This window comes from Bubalus kerabau, chromosome 16, assembly GCF_029407905.1.
Source record: "Bubalus kerabau isolate K-KA32 ecotype Philippines breed swamp buffalo chromosome 16, PCC_UOA_SB_1v2, whole genome shotgun sequence".
NCBI classification, from domain to species: Eukaryota; Metazoa; Chordata; class Mammalia; order Artiodactyla; family Bovidae; genus Bubalus; species Bubalus kerabau.
The window spans coordinates 41,656,916-41,671,841 of NC_073639.1; positions in this window are offsets into that span (position 1 = coordinate 41,656,916).

Genomic DNA, 14,926 nt, shown 5'->3' on the forward strand with positions numbered 1-14,926 from the left:
TATCTATACAATTGAACTTTAGCTGTAAAAAGGAATTTAACATCTGATTCATGCTACAATATGGACCAAATAAAAAACATTGTGCAAAATAAAAAAAAAGAAAACAGATACAAAATGAATGTCACAAAGGATATGATTCCCTGTCTATGAAATGCACTAATTAGACAAATCTATAGAGGCAGATCTGGAGAAGGCAATGGCACCCCACTCCAGTATTCTTGCCTGGAAAATCCCACGGAGGGAGGAGCCTGATAGGCTGCAGTCCATGGGGTCGCTAGGAGTCGGGCACAACTGAGCGACTTCACTTTCACTTTTCACTTTCATGCATTGGAGAAGGAAATGGCAACCCACTCCAGTGTTCTTGCCTGGAGAATCCCAGGGATGGGAGAGCCTGATGGCCTGCCGTCTATGGGGTTGCAGAGTCGGACACGACTGAAGCAACTTAGCGTAGCAGCAGCATAGAGGCAGAAATCAGATCAGTATTCATCAAAGACTGGGAAGTGATTGCCTAATGGATACAGGGTTCCCTTTCATGATGATGAAAATATCTTGGACTGCAAGGAGGTCCAACCAGTCCACTCTGCAGGAGATCAGCCCTGGGTGTTCTTTGGAGGGAATGATGCTAAAGCTGAAACTCCAGTACTTTGGCCACCTCATGCGAAGAGATGACTCATTGAAAAAGACTCTGATGCTGGGAGGGACTGGGGGCAGGAAGAGAAGGGGATGACAGAGGATGAGATGACTGGATGGCATCACTGACTCGATGGATGTGAGTTTGAGTGAACTCTGGGAGATGGTGGTGGACAGGGAGGCCTGGTGTGCTGCAATTCATGGGGTCGCAAAGAGTCGGACACGACTGAGTGACTGAACCGAACTGAGAGATGATGGGTGTGCCAACTTTGCATGTATTGAATGCCACTGAACTGCATATTTCATCATGATTAAATTATGTGGATATCACTTCAATTTAAAGAATAAGCCACATACAAAATACAAAAATAAATAAAGCAAAATAAAACTGCCTGCTCTGTAAAAGATTCTGTTGAGAATGAAAAGACAAATCTGTATGAAGTCACATATGTTATACTTTGATGTATGATGCAATCCATTATCATCATTGTAATTATTAGTACTGCTACTATTATTTTTTGCCTCAAATTGTCCCATATTTCATATTGAGTGCTATTGTAGTTGACTCTCATGTCCCTTTGAGATACCCCTATCATTTAATTTGTTTAGTTCTGACAATAAAGTTGCTCCAGGCTCATGTTGTATGTTTCTTGCCCAGTTATTCTTCAAAGGAAACTTGGACCTTTCATTAGAGAATGGTATTAGAAGCCATTCTTAAAGAGACTGGGGCACTAGATCACCTTACATGTCTCTTGAGAAACCTATATGAGTGTCAAGAAGCAACAGTTAGAACTGAGCATGGAACAGCTAACTGGTTCAAAATAGGGAGGGAATACGATAAGGCTTTATATTGTCACCCTGATTATTTAACTTGGAGAAGGAAATAGCAACCCATTCCATTATTCTTGCCTGGAAAATCCCATGGGCAGAGAAGGCTGGCAGGCTACAGTCCATAGGGTTGCAAAGAGTCAGACATGACTGAAGTGACCTAGCAGGAGCATAGAGTACATCATGTGAAATGCCAGGCTGGATGTATCAGAATCTGGAATCAAGATTTCTGGGAGAATTATTAACCAATCTCAGATATGCAGGTGATGCCACTCTAATGGCAGAAATCAAAGAGGAATGAAAGAGTCTCTTGATGAGGGTGAAAGAGGAGAATGAAAAAGCTGACTTGAAGCTCAACATTTAAAAAACAGACCATAGCATCTAGTCCCATCACTTTGTGGCAAATAGAAGGGGAAAACATGGAAGCAGTGACAGATTTTATTTTCTCAGGTTCCAAAATCACTGTGGACAGTGACTGGAGCCATAAAATTAAAAGACACTTGTTCCTTGGAAGGAAAGCTATGTAAACCTAGACAGCATATTGTTAAAAAGCACAGACATCACTTCACTGACAGAGATCCATATAGCCAAAGCCGTGGTTTTACCAGTAGTCATGTACACATGTGAGAGCAGGATCATAAAGAAGGCTGAGCACCGAAGAATGGATGCTTTTGAATTGTGGTGCTGGAGAAGGCTCTTGAGAGTCCCTTTCACTGCAAGGAGATCAAATCAGTTAATCCTAAAGGAAATCAACCTTGAACATTCATTGGAAGGAATGATGCTGAAGCTGAAGCTCCATTATTTTGGCCACTTGATGTGAAGAGCTGACTAACTGGAAAATACCCTGATGCTGAGAAAGACTGAAGGCAAAAAGAGAAGGGGCAGCAGAGGATGAGATGATTAGAGAGTATCATTGACTCAATGGACATGAATTTGAATTTCAGCAAACTCCCAAGAGATGGTGTAGAATGAAGGAGCCTATCATTCTGCAGTCCATGGACATGACTTAGCCACTGAGCAACAACAAGAACAAAATTAGAAGCCAAGAACTGGGTGTTAGATGTTTTCATTTCTACTGAGGTGTTACTGCTTCTAGGCCCTTTCAGCTGATTGAGATATGAGATATGTGTATAAACCTGTGTATATACACATAGTATGTATTTCTATATGAGTTAATGTCCTTATTAAGCTGTACTTGAAAACAGTGATTTTTTTTCCAACTCCTATCAATTGCCACATAGATCATTCTAGCTCCATCTGCTTGTTTTTCTTTGAGCTACATAACTACAACAGTTAGAAATCTGGTTCCTACCACCTTTTTTCCATTATGGTGTCATTCATAGTTGCATATTTTAGGAGAAGTTCGCATATAATTCATATACAGACTTTCTTTAAATAAGTCTTTTGGGCAAGGTTCACAGGGGAAAATGTGGTTTGTGCTATGTGGGAGATCTCTGTCTTGCCCAACTTTTCTGTAAATCTATAAGTATTGCAAAATTTAAAAAAAAATTATAAAAGTGAATGGGCAATACTATACATTTTGCTTTCTACATTTACTCTTAACAATTCTAACATACTCCAAGGTTATTATATATTCTTATAAAGATATTATTGAAACAACTCAGTTCAGTTCAGTTGCTCAGTCATGTCCAACTCTTTGTGACCCCATGGACTGCAGCACACCAGGCTTCCCTGTCCATCACCAACTCCTGGAGCCTACTCAAATTCATGTCCATGGTGGCAGTGATGAGATCCAACCATCTCATCCTCTGTCACCTTTAATCTTTCCCAGCATCAGGGGCTTTTTCAATGAGTCAGTTCTTCATATCAGGTGGCCAAAGTATTGGAGTTCCAGCTTCAGCATCAGTCCTTCCAGTGAATATTCAGGACTGATTTCCTTTAGGATGCACTGGTTGGATCTCCTTGCAGTCCAAGGGACTCTCAAGACTCTTCTCCAACACCACAGTTCAAAAGCATCAATTCTTTTGCACTCAGCTTTCTTTAGAGTCCAACTCCCACATCCATACATGACTACTGGAAAAAACAAAACAAAACATAGCTTTGACTAGACCTCTGTTGGCAAAGTAATGTCTCTGCTCTTAAATATGCTGTCTAGGTTGGTCATAACTTTTCTTCCAATGAGCAAATGTCTTTTAATTTCATGGTTGCAGTCACCATCTGCAGTGATTTTAAGCCCCCCAAAATAAAGTCTGTCACTGTTTCCCCATATATTTGCCATGAAGTGACGAGACCAGATGCCAAACCCACTCCAGTACACTTGCCTAAATAATCTCATGGACGGAGGAGCCTGGTGCAGGCTACTGTCCATGGGGTCGCAAAGAGTCAGACACAACTGAGCAATTTCACTTCGCACTCTCCTCTTTCACTTTCACCAAGAGGCTCTTTAGCTTTTCTTCGCTTTCTGTCATAAGTGTGGTGTCATCTGCATATCTGAGATTATTGGTATTTCTTCTGGCAATCTTGATTCCAGCTTGTGCTTCATCCAGCCCAGCGTTTCTCATGATGTACTCTGCATATAAGTTAAATAAGCAGGGTGACAATACACAGCCTTGACGTACTCCTTTCCCTATTTGGAACCAGTCTGTTGTCCCATGTCCAGTTCTAACTGTTGCTTCCTGACCTGCTTACAGATTTCTCAAGAGGCAGGTCAGGTGGTCTGGTATTCCCATCTCTTTAAGATTTTTCCACAGTTTGTTGTGATCCACACAGTCAAAGGCTTTGGCACAGTCAATAAAGAAAATGCAGATGTTTTTCTGGACTTCTCTTGTTTTTTTTATGTTCCAGCGGATGTTGGCAATTTGATCTCTGGTTCCTCTGCTTTTATAAATCCAGCTTGAACATCTTGAAGTTCAAGGTTCACGTACTATTGAAACCTGGCTTGGACAATTTTGAGCATTACTTTACTAGAGTGTGAGATGAGTGCAATTGTGTGGTAGTTTGATGGAAGTATAATATTCTCTATCTCTTCTGTGATATATTTTATTAATATCATTTTCATGCTTTAAATATTTAATTGTTTTAAAAATTCTAGAATTATATGTAACAATCTAATAAATATTTGTAAGCATACATCTTTGACCATAATTTGTAATATGTCAATCTCAATTTCTGAAAGTGGAATAAGATATTGAAATATTGTACATATACATATTTTAACATAAATATTGTTTTTTTTTACATTTTAATTTCACCTCCTTTATTAAACAACAAAGTAAAAATGTTCTTTTGTTTTTACAGCTTTGCTTAGGTATTTTTTTTTTATTTATTTTTTTTTACTTTACAATATTGTATTGGTTTTGCCATACATCAAAATGCATCCACCATGGGTGTACATGTGTTCCCCATCCTGAATCCCCCTCCCACCTCCCTCCCCATACCCTCCCTATTGTTTTTTAAAGAAAGGTTGTGCTTATCTCAACTTTATCTGAGGTTAATATGAATGTCTGTCTAATCTGCTTATTTTTTATCCTTTTTAAGTTTTTGCATACACTATAGTGTATATAATTACATTTTCAATGTTTAATTTCATTGAACTAAGACATTTATTGAGCTAATACATTTTTCCTGTATTTATCAGCTATTTCCAGTCATATTATTATTTATCACATCTTTTAAATCTTTATTGGCTTCTTACTCTATTGTTATATAGTGAAAATTGCTCTACTGCTTCTTTATAAGTTTCTTTAAAGGTCTGTTTTTATTAATGGAGTTTTAATTTTCTGAGAGCTTTAATTTAAGTAAGATTTTCACATTGATTAGTAGAATTAAGCATAATCTTCTATGAATAAATGAAAAGGTAAAGTAATCTAATAAAAATTAGTGTCAAATTATTGCAGTTTATTTAATTACACTCTATTCAGAGGCATAATGCTTTCTATTTAACAAATGTTACACATTACAAAGAGTTTCCAAATCCACTTTATTTTACAGAATTGCATAGTGTTTCAAGTTGGAGCTCATTCCCAGCTAAAATTTTTCAATAATTAGCACATTATGTATTTCCACTGGAGCTCTGTTTTCTCTTTAAAAAGATAGAGTGTGTTTATCAGTACCTCCCCCATAGACTCATTGGAAAGAGTAAATTAAAAAATAAATAAACACACATGTTTCTCATATAGAAAGCACTCAATAAATGCTATTTGTGGTAGTGCCAGCTGATAATATGATGACCAAAATAGATGATAAGATTAATGTCATTGTACTAGAATGCTTACCATGTGCCTATAATATATGTCAAGACGGTTTTTTTCTATTAATACATAAAACTAAAACTTAGTGTTTATGACTGCCTGTCTCCTTGCTTGTAAGTATCAGAATGCCAACAAGATACTGGTTTTCTGATCTCTGTTCTGTGCCTTTTTCCCACAGCCCTGGATAATACACCTCTGAGCCAGGGTTATCTTTGAAAATAAGCTGCACATGGAGCATTCATATGATCATAGCTTATTTTAGACAGCTCTGTTGCTGCTTAAATAATCAGACTTTCCAAATGGATAATTCTTCATTTAGAAGTCTCTACCATGTAGTTTCTAATCTATTTAACATTTTCAGCAGTTATTACACTGATAACAAGGCAGATTTTTGTCAGATCCACAGAAGATTCTCATCTGGAATGGATGGCTATCAATTTGCTGGGTGACAGAATCAGGATGCAATACATTTTTTCAAAAGTGGAAAACAAATATCAATTGCTACAGAACAATATAAGCAATATAACAACACAAATATATTGTTAAGTAATATTATATTTGTGAATAAACGAGGGTGGAGTAAAAAAGTTAGTAATGATAATTGGAGATGCCCCATCCACAAAAATACCTGTATACTGACTGTATCATTTTTTTAAATAACTTAACAATATGAAATACTGCTAAAACATAAAACCAAAGCAATGTTACTAGCTAGAAAGTTTTAAAATTGTGCAAAATCTGTATCAGGGAAGTGGACATGATTGAAGGTGTTCATAATGTTTGTAGGATATATTCTTGATAGATCACTCATGATAGTGAGGAATTGATAAAGTAGAATGAGTTTGGGATACTCTATGCTCTCAAAACCTCAATATGTAAACTTAATAAAATAAACTAAGTATTTTTGATATATAAAGAATAGGCTTTTAGTATATTCTATCTTTTCATTTTCAAATATGATGATGTTGCAATCATTGCCCTTCTAAGTGATTACAGGTAGGAAAGATAAAAGTATAGAAACAAAGTTTGATAGCATTGTAAGAAAGAACACAAAGAACTGCAGAGCACAGGTTTGAATCTGGTTCTACTGTTTACTATGTTACTGGTCTCATATGGTTCTCAGCAGTTGGAGGCAACCGGAATTAAATAAAAAAAAAGCTCATTACATTTTTGAGGGGACTATATTTTCTAACTGGATAGACTTGATATAGGTATGTCTAGATGTGTATATTCATAAATATACATATATTATAATATATAAAAACATAATATATATGTTTATAATATATAATAAATATTTATATATTATAAATATGTATATACACATCACATGTGTATATATGTAATTAGTTTGATATAAATCTATTTTTCTGTGTTTATGCAAGTATATGTATAGATAACATTAATATATATTTAAGATGGAGAAATTCTACTATATTTATATTTAGTCTGAATTATTTATTAGAGAGAAAAAATAGAACTCTGCTGGAGAAAGATTATGAAACTAGTAGAACTGTGCCTTGCAGAGGAGGGAGGGAAAGGTACCTATAGTGTGAATGTTGACACCAGCTTTTATAGAAGTTTGGGCAGTTCTTCCATAACAGAAAGAAACTGGAAGGGAAGAGAAATGTGGTGCATTTTCAACAAGGTGACAATTGCAGAGAAGACACGATGGCCTTGATAAGAACAGTAAACATAGAGATCACAAATAGTCTGAGAAAAATGATGTTGGGTGGAAATTTCAGAAGTTTGTAGAAATGATTTCTATATAAAAACTGAAGTACTTTGAGTCTCTGCATTTCTAGCGTAGGTGCCTGGAATTTGTATCATTACTGATTTAGGCTGAACACAAAGGGAAGACAGGTCACCTTAGGACAGAGGTAGGACTAACAGTGTACAGTGTGTGTGGAAAACAACCCCCAGTGTGAAGAATGCTGGCTGAGGAAAACAAAAAATAATGAGGTTTTACTCAAGGTGAACTAAAGTTAACATTATTCATTATCATCAAGCAAATATCAATAAAATTCCATAACACTGTCTATGGAATTAATGCATTTTCTTTTTCTTTTCTTTATTTATTTATTTATTTTATTTTATTTTGAAACTTTACAATATTGTATTGGTTTTGCCAAATATCAAAATGAATCTGCCACAGGTATACATGTGTTCCCCATCCTGAACCCTCCTCCCTCCTCCCTCCCCATACCATCTCTCTGGGTCATCCCAGTGCACCAGCCCCAAGCATCCAGTATCGTGCATCGAACCTGGACTGGCAACTCATTTCATACATGATATTATACATGTTTCAATGCCATTCTCCCACATCATCCCACCCTCTCCCTCTCCCAGAGTCCAAAATACTGTTCTATACATCAGTGTCTCTTTTGCTGTCTCGTATACAGGGTTATTGTTACCATCTTTCTAAATTCCATATATATGCGTTAGTATACTGTATTGGTGTTTTTCCTTCTGGCTTACTTCACTTTGTATAATAGTTTCCAGTTTCATCCACCTCATTAGAACTGATTCAAATGTATTCTTTTTAATGCTGAGTAATACTCCATTGTGTATATATACCATAGCTTGCTTATCCACTCATCTGTTGGTGGACATCTAGGTTGCATACATGTCCTGGCTATTATAAACAGTAATGCATTTTCTTTCTATAGGTTTTACTTCTTTAAACTTACATTATGATTATTGGACCAATAAAAACATGAATAGACAAGTCTACATATAGAACTTCTTTCCCAGGCTAGTTTTTCTTAATTCACTTTTTTTTTTCTAATTCTTACAACAAGCACAGAAAAGAAGAGTTATGTTTCTCACTTTCATGAAAAATTAAAGGAGTTGGAGATTAGGTGCTTTGCACAGTTCACAGAGTTAATAAAAAAGCAGGTGAATTTCAAGCCCTGGTCTGAATACTTCTGGATCCTGGGGTTGTAAACAGGACATTATGCTACCAATTTTTTTTTATTCAAATAAATAAATCATACATGTATGTGTCATATATGTCCATTATATATATATATATATTTAAATTTATTTATTAATTATCAAGCAAAGGCTTCTTTATACAAACATTTAGCCCTCCCTTCCACCTTAATTGGGCTTCCCAGAAAGCTCAGTAGTAAATAATATGTCTGCAATGCAGGAGATCCAGGTTCAAATCCTGGGTCAAGAAGATTCCCTGGAGAAGGAAATGGCCACCCATTCTAGTATTCTTGCTGTGAAATACCAAGGATGGAGGAGCGTGGTGGGCTACAGTCCATTCGGTCACAAGAGAGTCGGACATGACTTAGCAACTAAACAAGGACAACAAACATAATCTTGATCTCACTGGTCATTAAGTTCAGTTCAGTCGCTCAGTTGTGTCCGACTCTTTGCGACCCCATGAACCCCAAAATGCCAGGCCTCCGAGTCTATCACCAACTTCCGGAGTTTATCCAACCTCATGTCCATCGAGTTGGTGATGCCATCCAAATATCTCATCCTCTTTCATCCACTTCTCCTCCTGTCCTCAATCTTTCCCAGCATCAGGGTCTTTTCCAATGAGTCAGCTCTCCGCATCAGGTGGCCAAAGTATTGGAGTTTCAGCTTCAACATCAGTCCTTCCACTGAACACCCAGATCTGATCTCCTTTAGGATGGACTAGTTGGATCTCCTTGCAGTCCAAGGGACTCTCAAGAGTCTTCTCCAATACCATAGTTCAAAAGCATCAATTCTTTTGCACTCAGCTTTCTTTATAGTCCAACTCTCACATCCATACATGACTACTGGAAAAACTATAGCCTTGACTAGACGGACCTTTGTTGGCAAAGTATGTCTCTGCTTTTGAATATGCTGTCTAGGTTGGTCATGACTTTCCTTCCAAGGAGTAAGAGTCTTTTAATTTCATGGCTGCAGTCACCATCTGCAGTGATTTTGGAGACCCCAAAAATAAAGTCTGACACTGTTTCCCCATCTATTTCCCATGAAATTCTGGGACCAGATGCCATGATCTTCATTTTCTGAATATTGAGCTTCAAGCCAACTTTTTCACTCTCCTCTTTCACTTTCATCAAGAGGCTTTTTAGTTCCTCTTCACTGTCTGCCATAAGGGTGGTGTCATCTGCATATCTGAGGTTATTGATATTTCTCCCAGCCATCTTGATTCCAGCTTGTGCTTCTTTCAGCCCAGCGTTTCTCATGATGTACTCTGCATAGAAGTTAAATAAGCAGGGTGAAAATATACAGCCTTGACATACTCCTTTTCCTATTTGGAACCAGTCTGTTGTTCCATGTCCAGTTCTAACTGTTGCTTCCTGGCCTGTATACAGGTTTCTCAAGAGGCAGGTCAGGTGGTCTGGTATTCCCATCTCTTCCAGAATGTTCCAGAGTTTGTTGTGAGCCACACAGTCAAAGGATTTGGTATAGTCAATAAAACAGAAATAGATTTTTTTTGGAACTTTCTTGCTTTATCCATGATCCAGAAGATGTTAGCAATTTGATCTCTGGTTCCTCTGCCTTTTCTAAAACCAGCTTGATGATCTGGAAGTTTACAGTTCATGTATTGCTGAAGCATGGCTTGGAGAATTTTAAGCATTACTTTACTAGCATGTGAGATGCGTGCAATTGTGCAGTAGTTTGAGCATTCTTTGGCATTGCCTTTCTTTGAGATTAGAATCAAAACTGACCTTTTCCTGTCCTGTGATCACTGGTCATAACTATCTGCAAAGTTCTGTGTTGCTCTGTAAAGTGGCATGTAGTTTACTGATTGAGATACTCCTCATTCACTCTCTCCAAGAGAAATGCTTCACACCATGTGACAAAGCAGCCACTTTCTCCATAGTATCTACAGTATTAGCCCTGCTGTCCTGTTTGGAACAGCTTCCAGTGTAGATATTAAAGCTGAGATTATGTGGTAAACAGATTTTTGTTCAACTGTCATAATGAACAATGGCTGTACAATGTTTAGATAATGGGTTTTTAAGACATAGTAGACCTGATCATTTGTGGTCTGGATCTTTATGCCTTCTTGAAATAACCATAATTTGCTCTAAAAAAAATTGGAGAAGGCGATGGCACCCCACTCCAGTACTCTTGCCTGGAAAATCCCATGGATGGAGGAGCCTGGTAGGCTGCAGTCCATGAAGTCATGAAGAGTCTGACATGACTGAGCGACTTCCCTTTCACTTTTCACGTTCATGCATTGGAGAAGGAAATGGCAACCCACTCCAGTGTTCTTGCCTGGAGAATCCCAGGGACGGGGGAGCCTGGTGGGCTGCCGTCTATGGGGTCACACAGAATCGGACACGACTGAAGTGACTTAGCAGCAGCTATAAAAATGGGATTATTTTTATCTCAGTATAGCCATTAACACACACTCATTTTAGATTTTAATGTGTGAAGAATCTTTTACTATATATCTCATTTGAGAATCAGGAATCCAAAACAAACATCTGAAAACATTTACGTAAATAAGCTGTATTCCTATTTCTAGATCAGGAACAAATTTTTAATCATACTATGTAGAAATATGTGCCACTAAATTGCCACTGTATGTGAACCCAGACAAAATAACAGTTCTAGGAATTTTCTTTTTGATCTACATCTAAATCAAATATATTTTTACATTCAATCAAATATATAATAAATTAAGAGGGAAGCAAAAAGACAAAGAAGTTACTTGAATGGACAGGTCAACAATTGGAAACTTACCAAATTCTGTAGATGAAATTGTCCTTTACCAATGTGAACAAATTAATATTTGTGTAAATATTTTTTTCACTTCCTATATTAAACATGGGAAATTAAACAGGCAAACATCCAAACTTAAATTTTTGTTAACAATTAAGCTGACAGAGGATTCACAGAGGAAAACTAATAAACTATGTACAAATATCCCAATATAGAATTTTAAAAAGTGATATCTTTAACAAGAAAAATAGATTGCCTGTGTGACCCTCTGCCATTAATCTTCACAGTGCAAACAATATATTTTAAAAAGGTAAAATTACATATATTGAAAAATAACTGGCAGGGTTGTGTTTTGTTTGATACTTGCAATTTACAGAATAAAATGAGTTGGTGTATTCTGGAGTTTTCTTGTTGGGAAGAGGATTGAAAACTTATTCTCAAAAAGCAACAGCTAAGCTATGATTCTCAGTGGAAGATATTGTTACACAAGCTCAATTTCATTCACTCTATTTTTCAAGGTTTTCGTTCTTATCAATAATAAAATTTTGACAAGTTATTATTATTGTTAAATCATATTAAACCATAGATACGAACAAACCTAGTGGAGGTGACAGAATTCCAGCTGAGCTGTTTCAAATCCTAAAAGATGATGCTGTGAAAGTGCTGCACTCAATATGCATGCAAATTTGGAAAACTCAGCAGTGGCCACAGGACTGGAAAAGGTCAGTTTTCATTCCAATCCCAAAGAAAGGCAATGCCAAAGAATGCTCAAACTACCACACAATTGCACTCATCTCACGTGCTCGTAAAGTAATGCTTGAAATTCTCCAAGCCAGGCTTCAGCAATACATGAACTGTGAACTTCCAGATGTTCAAGCGGGTTTTAGAAAAGGCAGAGGAAACAGAGATCAAATTGCCAACATCCACTGGATCATTGAAAAAGCAAGAGAGTTCCAGAAAAACATCTATTTCTGCTTTATTGATTATGCCAAAGCCTTTGACTATGTGGATCACAATAAACTGTGGGAAATTCTGAAAGAGATGGGAATACCAGACCACCTGACCTGCCTCTTGAGAAACCTATATGCAGGTCAGGAAGCAACAGTTAGAACTGGACATGGAACAACAGACTGGTTCCAAATAGGAAAAGGAGTACGTCAAGGCTGTATATTTTCACCCTGCTTATTTAACTTCTATGCAGAGTACATCATGAGAAATGCTGGGCTGGAAGAAGCATAAGCTGGAATCAAGATTGCTGGGAGAAATGTCAATAACCTCAGATATGCAGATGACACCACCCTTATAGCAGAAAGTGAAGAGGAACTAAAAAGCCTCTTGATGAAAGTAAAAGAGGAGAGTGAAAAAGTTGGCTTGAAGCTCAAAATTCAGAAAACTAAGATCATAGCATCTGGCCTCAGCACTTCATGGGAAATAGATGGGGAAACAGTGGAAACAGTGTCAGACTTTATTTTTCTGGGCTCCAAATTTTTTTTGGCTGCCAATGGTGATTGCAGCCATGAAATTAAAAGATACTTACTCCTTGGAAGGAAAGTCATGACCAACCTAGATAGCATATTGAAAAGAGGAGACATTACTTTGCCAACAAAGGTCCGTCTAGTCAAGGCTATGGTTTTTCCAGTGGTGATGTATGGATGTGAGAGTTGGACTGTGAAAAAAGCTGAGTGCTGAAGAATAAATGCTTTTGAACTGTGGTGTTGGAGAAGACTCTTGAGAGTCCCTTGGACTGCAAGGAGATCCAACCAGTCCATTCTGAAGGAGATCAGCCCTGGGATTTCTTTGGAAGAATGATGCTAAAGCTGAAACTCCAGTCCTTTGGCCACCTCATGCGAAGAGTTGACTCATTGAAAAAGACTCTGGTGCTGGGAGGGATTGGGGGCAGGAGAAGAAGGGGACGAAAGAGGCTGAGATGGCTGGATGCCATCACTGACTCGATGGAGGTGAGTCTGAGTGAACTCCGGGAGTTGGTGATGGACAGGGAGGCCTGGCATGGTGTGATTCATGGGGTCGCAATGAGTTGGACACGACTGAACGACTGAACTGAACTAGATACATAAATTGAGGTCTTCCCAGGTGGTGCTAATGGTAAAGAACCCACCTGCCAATGCAGGAGACATGAGGCTCGGGATTGATCCCTGGGTCAGGGAGATAACCTGGAAGAGGGCAGGGCAACCTCCTCCAATATTCTTGCCTGGGGAATCCCATGGACAGAGGAGCCTGGTGGGCTATAGTCCATGCGGTCAAACATGACTGAAGCGACTTGGCACTCAAGCATACATAAATACATACATATTAAATCAAAGCTTTACACAAATTTCCATTTTTTAACCCTGTTATTCATTAAACTTTTATTTAAATTTTATTCATATAAATGATATTCTAAGTATTTTCATTTAATTTACAATTGCATTTCAAATTTGATGTACTAATTTTAATAAAGCGAGGAAATTTTGATTCACAACAAAAATGAATGTGGAATAATAATATGGGTCAATTATTATTGAAAGAGTGTTAAACTGTTTCCATGTCAAACAAATTTATTTTCACTTCTAACTGTTGCAATAGTTGCTATGCAGCTATTGCAAACCATCAAATCTGTTTTACTATATTATGAAGGTCTAGAGTTAGCCTAACTGATTTGGAAATGCATGTCCTTGTTATTCATAGGGATTTTTGGTGTATTATTGAATTTGTTTTACTATTTGAATTGTAAAATTCAACCAGGTAAATACTAGAATCACCCTCCATAATATGCTGTTCAATGAATTACCACCAAGGAATACCTGGATTATCCACCTCCTAGAACAAGAAATAAAATAGCACCATCACCTAGAGGACTGTTATTTGTCCATTCCCTAACATAATCACCTAATCCTTTGCCAAATATTAACCTTACTTTCATCTCTCAAAGTAGAATTTTGTTTTTCCTGCTTTTATATAAATCAAATCATGAATTAATATTATTTCTAAATGTAATTATTCACAGGTATATGTTTGAGGACTAACTTCTTTGACTCACCATTGCAATTGTGATCCATCTATGCTTATGTACTGAATTCATGTCTGTTGTTGTATGATATTCAATGGTACGAAATATTGCGTTATTAACACTTGTCTTTCCTTAGAAATGTGACTTGAATCTATTTTTTTCATTATGAAAAATAATACCTAGAATATTTTGGCTTATTCTTGGTGTACATTATACATGCAATATATTGGATATAATCCTGGAATAAGAATTGATGGATAAAGATTATATGTCACTTCAAATCTAATATACACTTCCAATCTGAATTGATGCTTTCAAACTGTGGTGCTAGAGAAGACTCTTGAGAGTCCCTTGATAGCAAGGAGATCAAACCAGTCAATCCTAAAGGAAAGCAACCCTGAATATTCATTGGAAGGACTGATGCTGAAGCTGAAGTTCCAATATTTTGGCCAACTGATGTGAAAAGCTGACTTATTGGAACAGACCCTGATGCTGGGAAAGATTGAAGGCTGGAGGAAAAGGAGACGAAAAAGGATGAGATGGTTGAATGGCATTACTGATTCAATGGACA